The following is a 23,873-nucleotide window of genomic DNA, read 5'->3' on the forward strand; positions in this document are numbered from 1 at the left end:
CTTCTGATTTAATCCCACTGGGGGCCTGGGATCCATGGACATGCGCAGTGCATATCCTCGCCTCTCACTCCCCTCCCTACGGCTTCTTAAGACTGTGTGGTGTCACGGCCGTGGCATGCTATTAGGGACCAGCTGACACCGAACAGTCTGAAGAAGCCATAGGGAGATGAGTGAGAGGTGGAGGTTCAGATATGCACTGCGCATGTCCATGGATCCCAGGCCCCCAGTGGGATTAAATCAGAAGACACTGCGAGGCGGGCTCTCGGCCAGCGCGGCCGCACAGGCGCAGCCATCCTGACACCAAATGATGCCAGAAGACGGGCAGCGCTAAGTGTGCCTGGCCACGGGATAACATAACAGCGCAGGCTCCGGGACGGAATCAAACAACGCTGAGGAGCCGGGGCGCGGCGCCGGGGGGGTAGGAATGACGGCTGTGCTGCGTCATATTACGAAGGAAAGTCCCACCTCCGGGACGGTTTTACGGTATCAGTGGACACATTTTATAAGTGTTAAGTTCTGCGTGTGCAAGGAGCTAAACCAAAATAGCTACCTTTTCCTTGTGCAGCAGTAATGCTGCACAAGGTGGCTCTTTCAGTAACAAACGCCTTGGGGGGGGGGGGGGGGACAGATTCCCTTACATTTCAGTTGTTGTGTCAGCGTGGCGGTCGCATGACACATTGCCGGCTACACAGCTGGGGATCAGCTGACGTTACTGAAACCCAATAACACTGGGTCGTATGTTTTGACTGTGCAGACGGCACTTCTGAGCCTCAACTGGCGGTGTTGGAGCCCAGGAATTTAAGTTCAGGTGGTAGAAAGATGAACACAACAGGAGACCTGGATAACGTATACAGTGACCTAATTATTTAATCAGGAGGAGGAGTGGCAAATTCCTGCGAGATCCAGGCCTTGTTCATTTTCAGGAAAGTAAGCCGGTCAACGTTATCGGAGGATAGTCGCATGCGACGGTCAGTTAGTACACCACCTGCAGCACTAAAGACACGTTCCGATAATACACTGGCCGCAGGGCAAGACAGCACCTCCAATGCATACTGGCTTAGCTCTGGCCATGTATCCAGCTTTGAGACCCAAAACTTGAAAGGGGAAGAGCCGTCTGGGAGTACAGCAAGAGGGCAAGACATGTAGTCTGTCACCATCTGACGGAACCGTTGCCTCCTGCTGACTGGAGCCGTCTGTGATGGTGTAGACTTTTGTGGGGGGCACAGAAAACTGTGCCACAGTTGGGCCATACTGGTCTTGCCTTGGGCAGAGGCACTGCTTCTGCTCCCTCTTTGTGCAGAGCCTCCACCACTGCCTGGACGCACTGAGCTGCTTTGGAATGCACTAGCAGCACTTCTCTCAGTTGGAATGGAGAAGATGATGGAATTGACCAGTGTGTCTTGGTACTCCCGCATTTTTCGCTCCCGGTTCAACGGTGTGATGAGGCTTTCTACGTTGTCCCGGTAGCGAGGATCGAGGAGGGTGAACACCCAATAATCAGACATGTTGAGAATGTGGGCGATGCGGCGGTCGTTTCTCAGGCACTGCAGCATGTAATCCACCATGTGCTGCAGACTGCCAACTGCCCAAGAAACGCTGTCCCCTGCTGGAGGCGTGGTCTCTGCCCGCTCGTCATCACCCCACCCTCGCTGTACACACTGAGTACTGGACAATTCGGTAACTCCCTCCTCTGGACGGATGTCTTCCTCCTCCATTGACTCCTCCTCATCCTCCTCACAAACTGTCCCCTGCCTACGCGTTTGTGAGGAACCACATGGCGCTGACTGTCCAGAAGATGATGGAAATGGTGAATCCTCATCCTCCACCTCTTCCACAACATCATCCCTTAGCGCTTGCAATGATTTTTCAAGCAGGCAGATAAGGGGGACAGTCATGCTGACTAGTGCATCATCTGCACTCGCCATCCGCGTGGAATAATCAAAGGGACGCAAAACCTGGCAGACGTCATTCATAGTGGCCCACTCTGTGGTTGTGAAGTCTGTACGGCGCTGACTGCGACTTCTTTGCGCCTGAAGCAGCTGGTACTCCATTACAGCTTGCTGCTGCTCACACAACCGCTCCAACATATGTAACGTGGAATTCCACCTGGTAGGTAGGTCACATATGATGCGATGTTCCGGCAGGCGGTGTCGGCGCTGCAGAGCCGCAATGCGCGCTTTTGCCGTGCTGGAACGCCGCAAGTGAGCACACTCTAGGCGGACCTTGTGCAGCAGTGCATCAAGATCCGGATAGTCCCTCAAAAAGCTCTGCACGACCAAATTGAGCACATGTGCCAGACATGGGATGTGAGTGAGGTTGCCGAGGCCCAGAGCTGCCACCAGATTTCGGCCATTATCACACACTACCATGCCTGGCTGGAGATTCGCTGGCACAAACCACACATCACTCTCCTGCTTGATGGCATTCCAGAGCTCCTGCGCTGTGTGGCTACGATTCCCCAAAAAAATTAATTTCAAGACGGCCTGTTGACGTTTGGCCACGGCTGTGCTCATGTCGGTCGTAACAGGTACACGTTCATCACGGGTCTATGTGGAGGTGGACTGTGACGGCTCCTGCAGCGATGATTCTGAGGAACTGGTGTAAGAGGAGGAGTCAATGCGTACAGAATGGATTCCTGCAATCCTTGGAGTGGGCAGGACACGTCCTGCGCCACTCGCACGGTCTGTACCCGGCTCAACGACATTAACCCAATGGGCAGTGAGGGAAAGGTATCACACCTGTCCATGTTGACTGGTCCACGCATCGGTGGTGAGGTGGACCTTGCTACTGACGGCGTTCAGTAGCGCGTGTTTTATGTGTCCCTCCACATGCTTGTGCAGGGCAGGGACGGCTTGCCTGCTGAAGTAAAAGCGGCTGGGCACATTGTACTGTGGGACTGCCAATGACATCAAGTCACGGAAGCTGTCAGTCTCCACCAGCCTGAATGACAGCATTTCCAGTGAAAGAAGTTTGGCAATGCCTGCAGTCAGAGCCTGTGCTCGTGGGTGGTTTGACGAGAAAGGCCGCCTTTTCTCCCATGCCTGTACTACCGATGGCTGTAGACTGGGCTGGGAGTGTGTGGATGACTGGGAAAGTGGTGCTGCGGTGGGAATTACAGCGGGTCTCTGGACAACAGGGCCAGAGGTTCTTCCACGGCGATCCTGGGAGGAAGCCGAACCAGCTGCGTGTGAGCTAGAGGAAGAGGCAACACGAGCTGAAGAGGTGGTAGCTGCCGCTGTTGGTTGGCCTAGCTCTTCAGTGTGTTTTTCTAACTCCGCCGGGTGCCTGTTGCGCACATGTTTCCACATGTTGGAGGTATTGAGGTTGCTGACATTTCGACCTCTTTTGACTTTTTGATGACACACCTTGCATCTGACATAGCAAATGTCATCTGCAACTGTGTCAAAAAAGGACCAGGCACTGCAAGTCTTGGGAGCGCCCTTTTTGGCTTTTGGAAGAGACGTGCTCCTAACGGGTGCCAAAGCGGAGGCTGCAGGATCCGCAGTCTTCCCCCTCCCTCTCCCTCTTTGGGCCGTACGGGGAATCTCGTCCTTAGAGCTGCTCCCACCACCTTCCTGTCCCTCACGCCAAGATGGGTCAAGGACCTCGTCATCTACACTACCCTCTGCCCCCAACTGCTCCTCCTGGGTAGTCTCAGCAGCAGAGCACGCACCAGTAAGTGGCACCTGAGTGTCATCATCAGCTGATGCGGCCTGCGATGTGGTGACCGGAGCCACTGGCCCACCCGCCTCTTCAGAGGAAGAGAGAAAAAGCTGTTGGGCATCACTGCACCCTGCCTCTTCTTCCATTTCTCCAATGCTGCTTGGCTGGCCCCCTGTTTCCAAGCCAAGAGATTCAGAGAACAGAAGTAGAGACGGCTCCTGTCCTGGGCTCTCTGTCTGCCTGGGCAATTTGGCAGGTGGTGAAGAGACAGATGGCTGCTCTCCAGTGCTCTGTGTCTGAGAGGATGTGGCACTAATTGAAGTTGATGCATTAGCTGCCATCCATCCGACAACGGCTTCAATTTGTTCTTCACGCAGCAGCGGTGTACGGCGCTCTGACACAAAGCTGCGCATGAACGACTGTTGCCTGGTGAATGTGGGTGCTGATGAGTCACCGGTGCCCGCAGCAGGCACAGAATCCCCACGTCCCCTCCCTGCTCCGCGCCCACGCCCACGCCCACGTGCCTTACTCACTGCCTTCTTCATCTTGGTTGACTGATAAAGATAAGCAGAAAAGTAAGAACGGCTTTGTGTGCTTATTCCTGAACAACTCCTCCTAACAGGTATAAGAAACACTAATTTTCTAAAGTGTGGACTAGACTTTAATATGAGCTAATGTGGCCTACACAAATGTAAAGTGGTGTAACTGGTGTGTTTGGTGAACTTTATTATTTATTTATTTTTTGGGGGCTGAACTGACAACAGATAGAGCTGCAGTCACACGGAGACCGTGCAGACAGCCGTAAACGGCGCTGCAAGGCCCAAAAACCCTCCTCTACGTTATCCTATGTAGTGTTTTTCCACAAATTAGCTGGAGACGGGTGGAAAGACACTAATAGGAATTTTTTGAAAAAATGTGCAGCAGCCTGCACTACTTAAAACAAAATGAAAATTGATTTGGCGGTATGACGCAGTGAACAACCCTGAGCTGGAGACAACCAGGCTACGGCTGCTCACAGACTACAGGGCGAGCTGCAGTCACACGGAGACCGTGCAGACAGCCGTAAACGGCGCTGCAAGGCCCAAAAACCCTCCTCTACGTTATCCTATGTAGTGTTTTTCCACAAATTAGCTGGAGACGGGTGGAAAGACACTAATAGGATTTTTTTGAATAAATTAGCAGCAGACTACACTACTTGAAAAAAAATGAAAATTGATTTGGCGGTATGACGCAGTGAACAACCCTGAGCTGGAGACAACCAGGCTATGGCTGCTCACAGACTACAGGGCGAGCTGCAGTCACACGGAGACCGTGCAGACAGCCGTAAACGGCGCTGCAAGGCCCAAAAACCCTCCTCTACGTTATCCTATGTAGTGTTTTTCCACAAATTAGCTGGAGACGGGTGGAAAGACACTAATAGGATTTTTTTGAATAAATTAGCAGCAGACTACACTACTTGAAAAAAAAAAAAAAGAACAGTATGAGCCAATGAACCACCCTCCCTGAACTGAATACAACCAGCTATGGATGGCCTATGTGGCTGCACTCAGACTAGAGAGTGGGCTGCACTCACACACACACACACACAGACCTTGCAGATCGCTGTGAAAACAGCGCTACAAGGCAAAAGCAAGGTGAATAGTAGGTGAACACAGCGGTTGCTAAATTAGCCTTTGGAAAGCACAAAGAAGCAAATCGCTATCTCTAAACTGTCCCTCAGTCAGCAAACAGCGTCCTGTCACTAACTGAATTCACAGCAGAGTGATCGCAAAATGGCGCCAGCGACTTTTAAACTGCATCATGACATCATTTCAGCAGCCAATCACAGCCTTGCCAGTAGTTTCATGCCCTCCATGCTAAACAGGATGTGCCCACACTTGGAATCATTCTCATTGGCTGAATTTCTGCATTTTGAATCTTGGAACTTCCGATTCCGGTATCCGATACGCGGCAAGTATCGGAATCCCGGTATCGGAATTCCGATACTGCAAGTATCGGGTATCGGCCGATATCGGAATGCTCAACACTACTCACCACTATTCACCACCCATTCAAGTCAATGGGGTAAAAACGTGGAAAGAAGTGACTTGCTCTACGTCCAAAAAAACAAATAAAACACCATATACTGATGACAACAAAAACTAAGCTGTGTGCATGAGATTTCTGAAATCTAGTCATAAGCGTACCTGGTAGCTGAATATTAGCATAAAAAAGCAACAAAAACGCCTAATGTGAACTTAGCCTAAAGGGTATTACTCACAGCTCAGACACCATGTGGATATGCTGTTAATGTTTGATAAATGCAAGCTCTGCGCTTATGCTAACAACAGGGGTCCACTGACCTATCGGGTAAAAGGCGAGTCAACGTGGAAACTGGATGGGGACTTTACCACACATGCCATGAATATGTGAGATGGGAATGTCCCTCAAACTGAATCGAAACAGTAAAATGTGACGAAGATTTATGTAGATAGGGACTTCTATCAACCATGAGCCCTAGGAAAAGACTAAAATACAGGACCAGAAGTTCTGTAATTAGACAACGATACAACTAAAACTTTGTTTTATGGGAAATGGGTAATATTACATTTAGTAAAATATGAACTAATTGTAGAGATAACATAAAACTAGGAAGCCACGGGGCAGTGAAGGAACATTCAGCTCCATTTCTCCTGGTATTGTGTATATTTTTAGAGTGCCAATGGGCACTAATTTGCTCTATATATGAAAGAATGAAAAAGCTTATGCAAAGTAGGTACTAGAGATGCAGGAATCAGTGCCAATCCAATCTGTTGTACTGGCCATAGATTAAATGCTTCAGAATGAAATGAATGCTGATTTTCAATTTTACTCTAAAGATATCATTTTTTTTGTCTCCCCCAATTCAGTCTAATTTACATGAACACTGGAGTATCTGGAGATGCCAAACTCTCGGGAACACAGAAAACGGGCTTTTTCTGCTTGGTTTCATTAGATGACATGGGAATTGGTTTATGGTTTGGTCTAAATGTGAACTATACAAAAAAAAGGTTAAACAGCTGGTTGTTAAAAAATGCGATGTATACAATAATTACATAGTAATATTAAATACAATATGATGGAAATGGAAAAAAAATCAAAGAAAAAAACTACCAAATAAAATGAACACATAAATATAAAATAATACACAGCACCAGTGAAAAGTTTGGACACACCTGATCATGGACTGATTTTCCTTGTCATTACTGGTGAGTTCACATTGTAGATTCAGACTGAAAGTAGGAAAACTACAAAGCGTTACATATGGAAATAAATATTAAAAGAAACAAACGTGAGTATCTTTTAAACTTTAGATTTTTAATGTACCCCCCTATTGCTCTGATGACAGCTTTACACACCTTTGGTATTATCTCAATGGAAATGAATGGCTTCCTTCAGTCTTGAAGAAGTTTCCAGAGATGCTGAGCACTTGTTGTTGCTCTGCGTTCTATCTATGGTTCAACTCATTCTGAATCATCTCATTCTGTGTTGAGGTCAAGTGATTGTGGAGGACATATCAACTGGTGCAGCACTCCATTCCTCACCTTCTTGGTCACACAGCCCTTACATGTCCTAGAGGGATGTTTTGGGTCATTGTCCTAAGACAACACAAATGATGCCATTAAGTGCAAACTAGGTGGCATGACATTGAAGAAAGCCATGGTAGCCATGCTTGATAAGTGTGACTTGAATTTGAAATAAATCACTACCAGTGTCACTTGTAAAACACCCCCACACCATCACACCTACCTCTCCATGCTACATGATGGCTACCCAACAAGTAGAAACTATGTGCTCATGTAACACCCCAGGTAACCGGTTTTTACAGTGGTATTGCCTTCCTTACCAGGAGGGTGATGCCATGCTTGGAAGCGAGGGAAGGATCCCTTTAACAGGTATTCAGCACATGCAACACTGTTCTGATGCCAAGCCAGAAGAGGGAGCTCTGAACCTGGTTTCAGGGGAGCTTCTCTCGATATATATTCTGGCTTGGAGGAGGAGTTAGTCAGTCTGTGAGAGGAGAGTCTGTAAGAGGGACAGAGAGAAAGTCTGAGAAAGGAAAGCTGGGGACATGCAGATGAGTAGTGCTGCAGCTCCTGGAAAGAAGAACAAGAAACAGAGCAGTCTGTAGGAAACTGATAGGGGAAGAGAGGCAAAGGAGAGTAAAGAGCTGGAGGGAAGCTGTGACTTAGCTTCCTCCACGCTGAAGCGCAGGAACCGGTGGCCGGAAGACCAAGGCTGTGTGGGACTGTATGCCCCACAGCAGAAACCGGCAGACAGGAGATTGCAGGTCGCCTGTCCTCTATTAACACTCGAAGGCACAGTAACACATAGAGCCCAGAGTCGTCATAAGAGACACCTGTAAAAAGGCTTGAATTACCTGCCATGCAGGTAGTGTCCTACGTAAGGGGGACAGAGAGAAAGTGAGGACTGTTGTGAATTTGGATTCTGGGCTCCCCCGGTGGCTACTGGTGGAATTGAACTGGTGTCTTCATCTTCTCTGTTCACCTGTTCCCATCAAGATGTGGGAGTCGCTATATAACCTTGCTTCTCTGTTAGTTGCTTGCCGGTCTCAATGTTATCAGAAGCCTCTCTGTGCTTGTTCCTGCTCCTAGACAACTACTAGATAAGTTGGACTCTTGTCCATGTTTGTTTTTGCATTTTTGTTCCAGTTCACAGCTGTAGTTTCGTTACTGTGTCTGGAAAGCTCTTGTGAACAGGAATTGCCACTCTGGTGTTATGAGTTAATGCCAGAGTTTTAAAGTAATTTCTGGATGGTGTTTTGATAGGGTTTTCAGCTGACCATGAAAGTGTACTTTCTGTCTTCTGCTATGTAGTAAGTGGACCACAAATTTGCTAAACCTATTTTCATACTACGTTTGTTATTTCATCTTAATTCACCGCCAATACATGTGGGGGGCCTCTGTCTCCTTTCGGGGTATTTCTCTAGAGGTGAGCTAGGACTAATATTTTCCTCTGCTAGCTTTATTTAGTCCTCCGGCTGGTGCTGGGCATCTAGAATCAACGTAGGCATGCTACCCGGCCACTGCTAGTTGTGCGTTAGGTTTAGTTCATGGTCAGCTCAGTTCCCATCTTCCAAGAGCTAGTTCCTATATATGCTGATGCTATGTTCTCTTGCCATTGAGATCATGACAGTTTGACCGGCCAGTAAAGGGTTAAAATCCTTGGCTGAGAAAGGAGAGAAATAAGAAGTCTGCTGAGATTTTTTTTTTTTTTTTTTTTTCCTCTTGAGTGTGCTCTTAATTGGACCTCTTGCCAGTCTGTCTATGCTGCAGCCTTTGTTTTTTTTTTTTTCTCTTTCTCTGCTTCTAATCTTTGAATGGCTCTGTGTCCACCTGTTTGTAATGGATCTTCAGAGTGTAACTGCAGGTTTGAATAATCTCGCCACGAAGGTACAACATTTGCAAGATTTTGTTTGTCATGCACCTGTATCTGAGCCGAGAATTCCTTTGCCGGAATTTTTCTCGGGGAATAGATCTGGGTTTCAGAATTTTCGAAATAATTGCAAATTATTTTTGTCCCTGAAATCTCGCTCTGCCGGAGACCCTGCACAGCAGGTCAGGATTGTGATTTCCTTGCTCCGGGGCGACCCTCAAGACTGGGCTTTTTCATTGACACCAGGGGATCCTGCGTTGTTCAATGTGGATGCGTTTTTTCTGGCCTTGGGGTTGCTTTATGACGAACCTCATTTGGAGCTTCAGGCAGAAAAAACTTTGATGTCCCTTTCTCAGGGGCAAGATGAAGCTGAAATTTACTGCCAAAGATTCCGTAAATGGTCTGTGCTTACTCAGTGGAATGAGTGCGCCCTGGCGGCGACTTTCAGAGAGGGTCTCTCTGATGCCATTAAGGATGTTATGGTGGGGTTCCCTGTGCCTGCGGGTCTGAATGAGTCCATGACTATGGCTATTCAGATCGATAGGCGTTTGCGGGAGCGCAAACCAGTGCACCATCTGGCGGTGTCCACTGAGAAGACGCCAGAGAGTATGCAGTGTGATAGAATTCTGTCCAGAAGCGAGCGGCAGAATTTTAGACGGAAAAACGGGTTGTGTTTCTATTGTGGTGATTCTACTCATGTTATATCAGCATGCTCTAAGCGCACTAAAAGGCTTGATAAATCTGTTTCCGTTTGCACTTTGCAGTCTAAGTTTATTCTATCTGTGACCCTGATTTGCTCTTTGTCATCTATTACCACGGACGCCTATGTCGACTCTGGCGCCGCTTTGAGTCTTATGGATTGGTCCTTTGCCAAACGTTGTGGGTATGATTTAGAGCTTTTGGAGACTCCTATTCCTCTGAAGGGGATTGACTCCACCCCATTGGCTAATAATAAACCACAATACTGGACACAAGTAACTATGCGTATTAATCCAGATCACCAGGAGATTGTTCGCTTTCTGGTGCTGTATAATCTACATGATGATTTGGTGCTAGGATTGCCATGGCTGCAATCTCACAACCCAGTCCTTGACTGGAGAGCTATGTCTGTGTTGAGCTGGGGATGTAAGGGGGTTCATGGGGATGTACCTTTGGTTTCCATTTCATCATCTATTCCCTCTGAAATTCCTGAGTTCCTGTCTGACTATCGTGACGTCTTTGAAGAACCCAAGCTTGGTTCGTTACCTCCGCACCGAGAGTGCGATTGTGCCATAGATTTAATCCCGGGTAGTAAATACCCAAAGGGTCGTTTATTTAATCTGTCTGTGCCTGAACATGCTGCTATGCGAGAATATATAAAGGAGTCCTTGGAAAAGGGACATATTCGTCCATCGTCATCTCCCTTAGGAGCCGGTTTTTTCTTTGTGTCAAAAAAAGACGGCTCTTTGAGACCATGTATTGATTATCGGCTTTTGAATAAAATCACTGTTAAATATCAATACCCATTGCCGTTGCTGACTGATTTGTTTGCTCGCATAAAGGGGGCCAAGTGGTTCTCTAAGATTGACCTTCGTGGGGCGTATAATTTGGTGCGTATCAGGCAGGGGGATGAGTGGAAAACCGCATTTAATACGCCCGAGGGCCACTTTGAGTATTTGGTGATGCCTTTTGGTCTTTCAAATGCTCCGTCAGTTTTCCAGTCCTTTATGCATGATATTTTTCGCGATTATTTGGATAAATTTATGATTGTGTATCTGGATGATATTCTGATTTTTTCGGATGACTGGGACTCTCATGTCCAGCAAGTCAGGAGGGTTTTTCAGGTTTTGCGGTCTAATTCTTTGTGTGTGAAGGGTTCTAAGTGCGTTTTTGGGGTACAGAGGATTTCCTTTTTGGGATATATTTTTTCTCCCTCTTCCATTGAAATGGATCCTGTCAAGGTTCAGGCTATTTGTGATTGGACGCAGCCCTCTTCTCTTAAGAGTCTTCAGAAATTTTTGGGCTTTGCTAACTTTTATCGTCGATTTATTGCTGGTTTTTCGGATATTGTTAAGCCATTGACCGATTTGACTAAGAAGGGTGCTGATGTTGCTGATTGGTCCCCTGATGCTGTGGAGGCCTTTCGGGAGCTTAAGCGCCGTTTTTCCTCTGCCCCTGTGTTGCGTCAGCCTGATGTCGCTCTTCCTTTTCAGGTTGAGGTCGACGCTTCTGAGATCGGAGCTGGGGCAGTGTTGTCGCAGAAAAGTTCCGACTGCTCCGTGATGAGGCCTTGTGCCTTCTTTTCCCGTAAATTTTCGCCCGCTGAGCGGAATTATGATGTTGGGAATCAGGAGCTTTTGGCCATGAAGTGGGCTTTTGAGGAGTGGCGCCATTGGCTTGAGGGGGCCAGACATCAGGTGGTGGTATTGACTGACCACAAAAATTTGATTTATCTTGAGACTGCCAGGCGCCTGAATCCTAGACAGGCGCGCTGGTCATTATTTTTCTCTCGGTTTAATTTTGTGGTGTCATACCTACCGGGTTCTAAGAATGTTAAGGCGGATGCCCTTTCTAGGAGTTTTGAACCTGACTCGCCTGGTAACTCTGAGCCCACAGGTATCCTTAAGGATGGAGTGATATTGTCAGCCGTTTCTCCAGACCTGCGGCGGGCCTTGCGGGAGTTTCAGGCGGATAGACCGGATCGTTGCCCACCTGATAAACTGTTTGTTCCTGATGATTGGACCAGTAGAGTCATCTCTGAGGTTCATTCTTCTGCGTTGGCAGGTCATCCTGGAATTTTTGGTACCAGGGATTTGGTGGCAAGGTCCTTCTGGTGGCCTTCCCTGTCACGAGATGTGCGAGGCTTTGTGCAGTCTTGTGACGTTTGTGCTCGGGCCAAGCCTTGTTGTTCTCGGGCTAGTGGATTATTGTTGCCCTTGCCTATTCCTAAGAGGCCTTGGACGCACATCTCGATGGATTTTATTTCAGATCTGCCTGTTTCTCAGAAGATGTCTGTCATCTGGGTGGTGTGTGACCGTTTCTCTAAGATGGTCCATTTGGTTCCCCTGCCCAAGTTGCCTTCTTCTTCCGAGTTGGTTCCTCTGTTTTTTCAAAATGTTGTTCGTTTGCATGGTATTCCTGAGAATATCGTTTCTGACAGAGGAACCCAATTTGTGTCTAGATTTTGGCGGGCATTCTGTGCTAGGATGGGCATAGATTTATCTTTTTCGTCCGCTTTCCATCCTCAGACTAATGGCCAGACCGAGCGGACTAATCAGACCCTGGAGACATATCTGAGGTGTTTTGTGTCTGCTGACCAGGATGATTGGGTTGCTTTTTTGCCATTGGCGGAGTTCGCTCTCAATAATCGGGCCAGCTCTGCCACTTTGGTGTCCCCGTTTTTCTGTAATTCGGGGTTTCATCCTCGATTTTCCTCTGGTCAGGTGGAATCTTCGGATTGTCCTGGAGTGGATGCTGTGGTGGAGAGATTGCATCAGATCTGGGGGCAGGTGGTGGACAATTTGAAGTTGTCCCAGGAGAAGACTCAGCTTTTTGCCAACCGCCACCGTCGTGTTGGTCCTCGGCTTTGTGTTGGGGATTTGGTGTGGTTGTCTTCTCGTTTTGTCCCTATGAGGGTCTCTTCTCCTAAGTTTAAGCCTCGGTTCATCGGCCCGTATAAGATATTGGAGATTCTTAATCCTGTTTCCTTCCGTTTGGACCTCCCTGCATCCTTTTCTATTCATAACGTTTTTCATCGGTCATTATTGCGCAGGTATGAGGTACCGGTTGTGCCTTCCGTTGAGCCTCCTGCTCCGGTGTTGGTTGAGGGTGAGTTGGAGTACGTTGTGGAGAAAATCTTAGATTCCCGTGTTTCCAGACGGAGACTCCAGTATCTGGTCAAGTGGAAGGGATACGGCCAGGAGGATAATTCTTGGGTGAATGCATCTGATGTTCATGCCTCTGATCTGGTTCGTGCCTTTCATAGGGCCCATCCTGATCGCCCTGGTGGTTCTAGTGAGGGTTCGGTGCCCCCTCCTTGAGGGGGGGGTACTGTTGTGAATTTGGATTCTGGGCTCCCCCGGTGGCTACTGGTGGAATTGAACTGGTGTCTTCATCTTCTCTGTTCACCTGTTCCCATCAAGATGTGGGAGTCGCTATATAACCTTGCTTCTCTGTTAGTTGCTTGCCGGTCTCAATGTTATCAGAAGCCTCTCTGTGCTTGTTCCTGCTCCTAGACAACTACTAGATAAGTTGGACTCTTGTCCATGTTTGTTTTTGCATTTTTGTTCCAGTTCACAGCTGTAGTTTCGTTACTGTGTCTGGAAAGCTCTTGTGAACAGGAATTGCCACTCTGGTGTTATGAGTTAATGCCAGAGTTTTAAAGTAATTTCTGGATGGTGTTTTGATAGGGTTTTCAGCTGACCATGAAAGTGTACTTTCTGTCTTCTGCTATGTAGTAAGTGGACCTCAAATTTGCTAAACCTATTTTCATACTACGTTTGTTATTTCATCTTAATTCACCGCCAATACATGTGGGGGGCCTCTGTCTCCTTTCGGGGTATTTCTCTAGAGGTGAGCTAGGACTAATATTTTCCTCTGCTAGCTTTATTTAGTCCTCCGGCTGGTGCTGGGCATCTAGAATCAACGTAGGCATGCTACCCGGCCACTGCTAGTTGTGCGTTAGGTTTAGTTCATGGTCAGCTCAGTTCCCATCTTCCAAGAGCTAGTTCCTATATATGCTGATGCTATGTTCTCTTGCCATTGAGATCATGACAGAGGACCTTGTGTGAGGCCTAAGGCAGCAAGGGACTACAACACAGTGCAGATAGGAAGGCTTCCAACCCCACGTGGATAGGGGGGATCCTGAATCGCTTCCAAGCCAGCCGGACCACACCAGCACCTGTGATCCAGTACCCTTGACAGTGACTGCCTTACACCAGTAAAAAGGTAAAGAGAATGCAACGTTGTGTCCTCTAGTTCTTCTTGGCACTGCACAATCTTTATCTACTACACCCGGAGCCTTGAGGACCCAGCTTCACCTGTGGGAAGCCATACCATCTCTGCTGCAGTGCCATCACCCCAGTGGACCCCTTTAAGCAGCGTCTGTTAACCCTGACCACAGGTGGCATCATGAACAAACTTTATTCAACAACTCCTTAAAGTCCTTTCCTTTTACTTGGACGCCCAGGGCCACGGACCGTGTCGCTGCCCCCATGACCACCCCTTTAACAATGACCTGACCCGGTACTGAGTACCCCATGGCCCTGGCGGGCGCTCTACTCAAGTTTTCTATGTCTTACAAAGCATGTTGTTTGGTACCAAAATCTTTGTCTCATCATACTATAGAACATATTTCCACTAATCTAATATCCAGTCCTTGTGTTGGTGGGCCAAAACAAGTCTCTTCCATTGTTTACTTGTTTGCAGTCCTCAGTATTAGGTTCTTTGCAGAAAATTGACCATAAACGCCTTCTACTTGTAGCATCCTCTACTCTGGGCAATATATGTTGAGATGTGTCTGCTACTTGATATCTGTGCATCATTTATGGGGGCTATTATCTGAGGTGCAATTAAATTACTATTTCTGAGGATGGTAACTTTTGTGAACTTATCCTCTGCAGCAGAGGTAATCCTTCACTGGGGTGGCCCTTATGAGAACCATTTTCATCATAGTGATTGGTGATTATCATTACTGCACTTGAGGATACATTCTAAGTTCTAGCAATTTTCTGGATTGACAGACCTTCGTGTCTTAAAGTATTGATGGATTGTTGTCTATCTTTACTCAGTTAAGTGGCTGTTACCATATTTTGACATTAAACAGTTGCGGAAGAGTGGTCAGCAGCACTCTATGGAGCCGTTTACCAACACTGCCTCAGAAAAATACACCTCTGAAGGCCAGTGATCCAAAAGATTCAACAAATGAACTCTTGACAAGTCTTACCTGTTGTTAGAGTCAACACTCCAAAAACGGACAATTTTTTTGTGACCTTGTCTTGCTAGGTATGCCACTGGCTGCACTTCACACCGAGCTTTGGGAATGTAAATGGCTTGTCTTCTGACACTTTGAAGTCCAATATAATGCTTTAATCTCCTGTAAAGTGTCATATTGTCATAAAAATAACAGGCATTTATCAAACATAAGTACAATTGCAGCTATATATCTGCATTTTGTCATGTACAACATGAAACCATACTCAAAATGCCTCAATGTAATGCTGAAGGGTCATGTATTACAGATGACTCACCGTATCTACTGCATACTCCCAGGAAGAGATATTGTATTAAAATAAAACCTGCCACTGATAGTATCACTGACCTGTTCTCAGTATTTGTGGTGTTCGCCGAGCAAAGAAAATGTAACACAGTAATATAGATGTGGGGCCGGTACAACCTGAAGCTTTGGAGACAAGATTTTGTGTCTTTATGATCCTTATTTTGTAAAATGTGACTTGACTTTTTTGTAACGTCTACAGTATATTCACTATAAAGACATGCAGTATTTAAGTATCTCATTTTTATCAACATTATTTAAGTATCTTAATATATTGTGTTTTTTGTGTTGTAATATTGTAGTTTTTTATGCTGTTTATCCCATATTAGCATTGTCACGCTGGCACTCTTCATGGTCACCTGGCAGCACTAAAGATGGCTACCACAAATAGGTTTGCCGCTACCTACTTCGTTTTCCAGAACCCAGGAGTTTCCCTGGCCTTTACCCTTTAACTCCTATACAGGGATCAGGACTTAACAGGGGCCCCAAAGCTGGGGCCACAGTGTTATCTGCTGTTCGGTGGTGAGAGCTGGCAAGAAGAATGGTCCGGCAGCCTGGTCAGAACCAGGCTAGTGCAGAGACATAATCATAAAGCAAGTAGGTAGTCAAATATCAAGGTCAAAGAATGGGATAGATCAGGATGAAGCAACAAATGCACAGAATAGAAGTATAGACCAGGAAAGTAGAACTATTGACTGGCAGTGGAAGTCAGAGCTTCAGGAGTATGAATAGCTGACTGTCCCACCCAAGGCAGTCAGGAAGAAGTGATGAAAACCATGTAAAGTTAACTCCATAGTTCCCTGATTAAGCAACACCAAAAGTCTCAGGAAAAAACAAAAACAGGACATTTGATGTCACGCATCGCCAGAAATAAAGGCGCACCACTGCCCAGTGTCCAATGCGGAAACAGATGATGCATGAAATGGCACAGATGTTACACGTATGCAATGACAACACAGTGATTAAATGTTTTGCAGGCAGAGGAAAAAAAAAAGTTTTTTAAATCTCTGATTAGTGTTGAGCGATACCTTCCGATATCGGAAAGTATCGGTATCGGAAAGTATCATCCGATACCGGCAAAATATCGGATCTCGCTGATATCGATACCCGATACCAATGCAAGTCAATGGGACGAAAATATCAGAATTAAAATAAACCCTTTCTTTCCTTGTAGGTTCATTCTACATGAAGGAAAACAACTAAGAATAATGTAGGATGTATTGGGGGAGGTGGCGGAGACATTAAAGGCATAGAGGTTTAGCCCAATCAAATAGAATAGCAGGAATTTTAAGTTTTTTTTAAGACGTTCGGAGTTACAAAGATATTGACTATGTTAAGATTTTTTTATTTTGTCAGATATTGATGTTTCACTACTTCCACGCCCTTCACCCTCTTTTTTACTTCTCCCACACTTTCTTCTTCATCATCATCAGCATCTTTGACATCAAGTTCTTCTTCACCTTATTCATCTTCTTCTTCATCTTCTACCTATAATTTTTTTTTGTTACATTGTTCATATTCTTTTTATTTAACTATTATTCTTCTTCATATTCAAGTTCTTCATCATATTCTTATTTGTGACAGGCATTCCCGTAGTTGTTATCTATAAAAGTTTGAAGATTACACCTTCCGTTCTGCCTGTCACATTTGTCCGCGTTCAGTTTGGCCTGCAGCATCAGGCTTTATCCAGGGGCACCACGAGGAGGAACGGACTCACCCCCATACACTGCTTAGTCTTCTTCTGCTTATAATTTAGATAATATCTTTTGCTCTGATATTTAGTGTTATGCTTAATGTTCTTCTGCTCTTTGTTCTGCAGCCTCTTGTTCTTCTGCTTCTCGGTTTCCCATGTCGTCGTCGTCTCCAGGGTCGTCGTCATCTCAGTGGTTGTCGTCTCTGGTGTCGTCGTCATCTTATGGGTGGTCTTCCGGGTCATTGTCTTTAGGGTCTTGAACTTGGAAATGTAGCAGAAGGTACAAGAAGGCTGAGAAAATGCCGAGAAACAGCTGATGGAACTGGAACTCGGATGGCTACCCGAAGGTCCAAGAGCCAATGGAACTACCGAGGACCAGCTGACGTTACTGGAACCCGGTTACTAAGCAGGAGGTACCCGTGCCTGAAAGCACTACCAAGGACCACTTGACGTTGGTGGAACTCGGATACCCAGAGGGAGGCACCTAAGTCAAAGGCTCTGCCCGGAACCAGCTGATGGTACTGGAACCAGGATGGGGAGCAGAAGGTACAAGAGCAAAAGACACTGCCGAGAACCAGCTGACGGTACTGGAACCCGGATGGGTAGCCGAAGGTCCAAGAGCCAATGGAACTACCGAGGACCAGCTGACGTTACTGGAACCCGGTTACAAAGCAGGAGGTACCCGTGCCTGAAAGCACTACCAAGGACCACCTGACGTTGGTGGAACTCGGATACCCAGAGGGAGGCACCTAAGCCAAAGGCTCTGCCCAGAACCAGCTGACGGTACTGGAACCAGGATGGGGAGCAGAAGGTACAAGAGCAAAAGACACTGCCGAGAACCAGCTGACGTTACTGGAACCCGGATGGGTAGCCGAAGGTCCAAGAGCCAATGGAACTACCGAGGACCAGCTGACGTTACTGGAACCCGGTTACTAAGCAGGAGGTACCCGTACCTGAAAGCACTACCAAGGACCACCTGACGTTCGTGGAACTCGGATACCCAGAGGGAGGCACCTAAGCCAAAGGCTCTGCCCGGAACCAGCTGACGGTACTGGAACCAGGATGAGGACCTATTCAAGCTTGTCTTCTTAGAGCCCCAACTAGTGGGGTTGAAGCAAAGGGTCAGCAGGGGGAGCAGAGTGTAGGCCGAAGCCTGCACTGGAGGCATTTGGAGGTCTGTTGTGTCTGCGTGGCATTTGCAGGACACGATGCCGGCTACACAGCAGGGGAACAGCTGGCGTTGCTGAACCCCACTGACACATTGGCGGGTGTTTTTCTCTGTCCAGCTAGCACTTCCGGGCGCCAACTGGCGGTGTTAGAGCCCAGGGACAGCAGGAGGAGAGGGAGCAGAGTGTAGGCCGAAGCCTAATTGAACCAATTTTAAAGGTAACCTTTAACCCCCCCCCTCAGGTGTTACAAACTAGAAGAGCCACACCTTGTGCAGCTGTAATGCTGCACAAGTCAAAGGTTGCTCTTTAAGTTTTGAATCTTGCAGATGCTGAATGAAACACGTATAACATTTAGCCCCTTATACAGTCAAACTGTCTTGGAGGCGTGAGTTTTCTTCTTAATGAGACGCAGCACAGCTGTCAAAAATCCCACCTTGGTGCTGGGCGCAGCCTCCTGAGCGTTGTTATTAGCTGTACAGGAGTCTGCGCTGTCGTGTTATCCCTTCGCCATGCGCTGTTAGCGCTGCCCGTCTTCTGACATCATTTCATGTCGGCCGGTGCGGTTCGCGTTGACCATGAATCCCAGCCCTGCAGTGTCTTTTCCTTAATTCACACTGTGGGGCTGGGATTCATGGCCTTGCGCAGTAAATATGTTCGCCTCTCACTCGTGTCCTTACACCTGCTACAGACTGTGCGGCGTCAGCTGATCCCTTATCGCATGCCACGGCCATGAAGCCGTACAGTCTGAAGAAGGTGGAAGGAGATGCGTGACAGGTGAAGATATGCACTGCTCATGCCCGTCAATCACACCCTTGCAGTCAAAATAAATAAGACACCGAGGGGCGTTGCAGGGCGGCCGCAGAGGCGCAGCCAGCCAAACAATGATGTCAGAAGACGGGCAGCGCTACCAAGGGGGTTGCAGCATGTCATTACAAAGGAAAGTCACACCTCAGGGACGGTTTAATGGTCTCAGGGAACACATTTTAGACGTGTTGCGTTCGGCGTGTGCAAGGACAATAACTGAATGAGCCACCTTGTACAAATGCAGCATTGCTGCAGTACATGGTGGCTGTTATACATGCCAACGCCTGGGGGGGAGGGACAGGTTCCCTTCAATTTCAGTTCTTGTGTCTGCGTGGCGTTTGCAGGACACGATGCCGGCTACACAGCAGGGGAATAGCTGGCGTTGCTGAACCCCACTGACACATTGGCTGGTGTTTTTCTCTGTGCAGCTAGCACTTCCGGGCGCCAACTGGCGGTGTTAGAGCCCAGGGACAGCAGAAGGAGAGGGAGCAGAGTGTAGGCCGAAGCCTGCACTGGTGGCAGCTTTGTGTCTGCGTGGCGTTTGCAGGACACGTTGCTGGCTACACAGCAGGGGAACAGCTGGCGTTGCTGAACCCCACTGACACATTGGCGGGTGTTTTTCTCTGTGCAGCTAGCACTTCCGGGCACCAACTGGCGGTGTTAGAGCCCAGGGACAGCAGGAGGAGAGGGAGCAGAGTGTAGGCCGAAGCCTGCACTGGCGGCAGCTTTGTGTCTGCGTGGCGTTTGCAAGACACGTTGCCGGCTACACAGCAGGGGAACAGCTGGCGTTGCTGAACCCCACTGACACATTGGCGGGTGTTTTTCTCTGTGCAGCTAGCACTTCCGGGCGCCAACTGGCGGTGTTAGAGCCCAGGGACAGCAGGAGGAGAGGGAGCAGAGTGTAGGCCGAAGCTTAATTGAACCAATTTTAAAGGTAACCTTTAACTGCCCCCTCAGGTGTTACAAACTAGAAGAGCCACACCTTGTGCAGCTGTAATGCTGCACAAGTCAAAGGTTGCTCTTTAAGTTTTGAATCTTGCAGACACTGAATGAAACACATATAACATTTAGCCCCTTATACAGTCAAACTGCCTTGGAGGCGTGAGTTTCCTTCTTAATGAGACGCAGCACAGCTGTCAAAAATCCCACCTTGGTGCTGGGCGCAGCCTCCTGAGCATCATTATTAGCTGTACAGGAGTCTGCGCTGTCGTGTTATCCCTTGGCCATGCGCTGTTAGCGCTGCCCGTCTTCTGACATCATTTTATGTCGGCCGGTGCGGTTCGCATTGACCATGAATCCCAGCCCTGCAGTGTCTTTTCCTTAATTCACACTGTGGGGCTGGGATTCATGGCCTTGCGCAGTAAATATGTTCGCCTCTCACTCGTGTCCTTACACCTGCTACAGACTGTGCGGCGTCAGCTGATCCCATATCGCATGCCACGGCCATGAAGCCGTACAGTCTGAAGAAGGCGGAAGGAGATGAGTGACAGGCGAAGATATGCACTGCTCATGCCCGTCAATCACACCCTTGCAGTCAAAATAAATAAGACACCGAGGGGTGTTGCAGGGCGGCCGCAGAGGCGCAGCCAGCCAAACAATGATGTCAGAAGACGGACAGCGCTAGCCTGCACTGTCGGCAGCTTTGTGTCTGCGTGGCGTTTGCAGGACACGTTGCTGGCTACACAGCAGGGGAACAGCTGGGGTTGCTGAACCCCACTGACACATTGGCTGGTGTTTTTCTCTGTGCAGCTAGCACTTCCGGGCGCCTACTGGCGGTGTTAGAGCCCAGGGACAGCAGGAGAAGAGAGAGCAGAGTGTAGGCCGAAGCCCAGGGACAGCAGGAGGAGCAGATAGGAGGTATTGCAGCACACACAGCAGGGGAGCAGCTGACGTTACTGAACCCCAATAACAGAGGAGCAACTGTTGACTGTGCGGACAGCACTTCCAGGCACCAACTAGCGGTGTTGGAGCCCAGGGACAGCAGGAGGAGCAGATAGGAGGTATTGCAGCACACACAGCAGGGGAGCAGCTGACGTTACTGAACCCCAATAACAGAGGAGCGACTGATGACTGTGCGGACAGCACTTCCAGGCACCAACTAGCGGTGTTGGAGCCCAGGGACAGCAGGAGGAGCAGATAGGAGGTATTGCAGCACACACAGCAAGGGAACAGCTGACGTTACTGAACCCCAATAACAGAGGAGCGACTGCTGACTGTGCGGACAGCACTTCCAGGCACCAACTAGCGGTGTTGGATCCCAGGGACAGCAGGAGGAGCAGATAGGAGGTATTGCAGCACACACAGCAGGGGAGCAGCTGACGTTACTGAACCCCAATAACAGAGGAGCGACTGTTGACTGTGCGGACAGCACTTCCAGGCACCAACTAGCGGTGCTGGATCCCAGGGACAGCAGGAGAAGCAGATAGGAGGTATTGCAGCACACACAGCAGGGGAGAAGCTGACGTTACTGAACCCCAATAACAGAGGAGTGACTGTTGACTGTGCGGACAGCACTTCCAGGCACCAACTAGCGGTGTTGGAGCCCAGGGACAGCAGGAGGAGCAGATATGAGGTATTGCAGCACACACAGCAGGGGAGCAGCTGACGCTACTGAACCCCAATAACACGGCAGCAAGTGTTATCTGTGCATCCAGCACTTCCAGGCACCAACTAGCGGTGTTGGAGCCCAGGGACAGCAGGAGGAGCAGAGGAACACCGTCTAGGCCAAAGCCTGATTGGAGCAAGTCGAAAGGGAACCTTTAACCTCCCCCCAAAAGGCGTTTGTAGCTGAAAGAGCCAGCTTTTGCATCACAAAGGATGCCAAAGGAAAAGGTGGCTCTTTTCATTATGCTCCTTGCAAACACAGAACTAAACTCTTATAAAATGTGTCCCCTGATACCGTGAGACCATCCCGGAGGTGGGACTTTCCTTTGTAATGTGACGCAGCACAGCCGTCATTCCTACCCCCTTGGTGCCATGGCCGCCTCCTCAGCGTTGTTTGATTCCGTCCCGGAGCCAGTTCTGTTATGTTATCGCTTGGCCAGGGGCACTTAGCGCTGCCCGTCTTCTGACATCATTTGGTGTCAGGCTGGCTGCGCCTGTGCGGCCGTGCTGGCCGAGATCCCGCCTCGCAGTGTCGTCTAATGTAATCCCACCGCGGGCCTGGGATCCGTGGCCATGCGCAGTGCATATCCTCGCCTCTCACTCCCCTCCCTCCGGCTTCTTCAGACTGTGCGGTGTCACGGCCGTGGCATGCTATTAGGGATCAGCTGACGGCGCACAGTCTGAAGAAGGTGGAGAGAGATGAGTGACAGCCTGAGGTGAAGATATGCACTGCACCTGTGATAGAAATATATATATCATGTAGATCTCACTTGCATGTATACTCCTCTATAATCATATATACTCTTATACTCACAGCTAATATATACATTATAATAAATGGTTTAAAATGGTTGACACGAACTAATATAACCCAGACAGATCATATGGGGTTTTCCATCCCTAAAAGCGGAATAGTGTCAGATGTTTGATGACTGCTGATCAAATGTCTCCACTTTGTCCTAGATTCAGAACTCAAGTTTAGTTGCTTAATCCGCTGTCATATGAGCATTAATCACAATATTCCATATATGTTTAGATAACCAATGACAGAAGAGCTAGACAATATGGTAATTAACTAACCACCCCTGACAACCCCTAACCACTCCTTTCTATGTGAAAATATAAAACTATGTATGTAAAATAAAGTACCAGTATTGATGGAATGTTGTTCTGTCACAGTTGTGTACAGTCCATTCTTGATGAGCGCTCAAAATACTCAGTCTAATTGGGAGCGGCCGCAGCACACACAGAGGGATAAATTTATCCAACCCTAATATTTCCACAACATTAATGGCGCCCAACAGCAAGGCACGGATGAAACGCACGGGATCCTTCTAACCGGAGATACGGAAGTTGTAGCCGTGGCCTTGGCACAGGGGCAGGAGACTGCACAGCTCCATAAGTAAGGTAAGAAAATGTTATCATCTTACCTGAAAGTCCCCTGTGCCCAGTCCTTGTCTATACCTCTTGCCGGTCAGGTGTGGTCTGGTCACAAATTCCCAGGTAGTGTAAAAAATCCGTAGCCACGAATCCACCCTGGGAGGTGTCTGCTGTGTGCCGTGTATGTGTTTGTGTAAAATCCGAGAGAAGAAGGAAAAAGTGACTTTTGTTTATGGTGGCTGGGTAACAGACAGCAGGAGGTCAAATAGCTGAATAAGCTATCACAGATTCCCGAGCAATAGGAGAGACAGGAAGTCTCGGGACAGGCAGTTCCATGATCCTGGCTCGGATGGTGATAGTTTTGACGGGCTGCCACAGATTCCCGTAGCCGGCGGCCAGTCAGGACGACCGGAGCGGAGGGTGGTAGAGTCCGGCATATGTGTGCCAGTGCGATTGATAGTTGTCTGTTCCCAGCGCAACCTGCACGTGTCACAGACTTTAAAAGGGCGTCTCTCGGATTGTCTATCTGTTTCTGTCTGTCAAGTGTTGCTTCTTTAAGAAGCATGAAATAGTGAAAAGAAAGTTTTGGTTTTCTTTTTTTTGTTCTCTTTCTCTCTTGAACTTCCTCTTTTTTCTGCTGTAGCAGAGAGATATGCATTGTAAATCACACTGTCACATCGGGTTTTTTTTTTTTACTGACCGTTTTCAGCTGCAATGCTAGCTATGTGTAGCTATTTGTGAAGAAGTGATTGTATCTATCATTTTTGATGTGACATACATGTTTTCAGATATGTGATTTTAGTGACATTTGATATTATTGCAATAGCATACGGAATAAAAAGAGGAAGTGTGTCTCTGACTGCATTTGAGCGCAGAGATTCTAAAAAAAAAA

Source organism: Ranitomeya variabilis, chromosome 4 (genome assembly GCF_051348905.1).
Source record: "Ranitomeya variabilis isolate aRanVar5 chromosome 4, aRanVar5.hap1, whole genome shotgun sequence".
In the NCBI taxonomy this organism is placed as follows: domain Eukaryota; kingdom Metazoa; phylum Chordata; class Amphibia; order Anura; family Dendrobatidae; genus Ranitomeya; species Ranitomeya variabilis.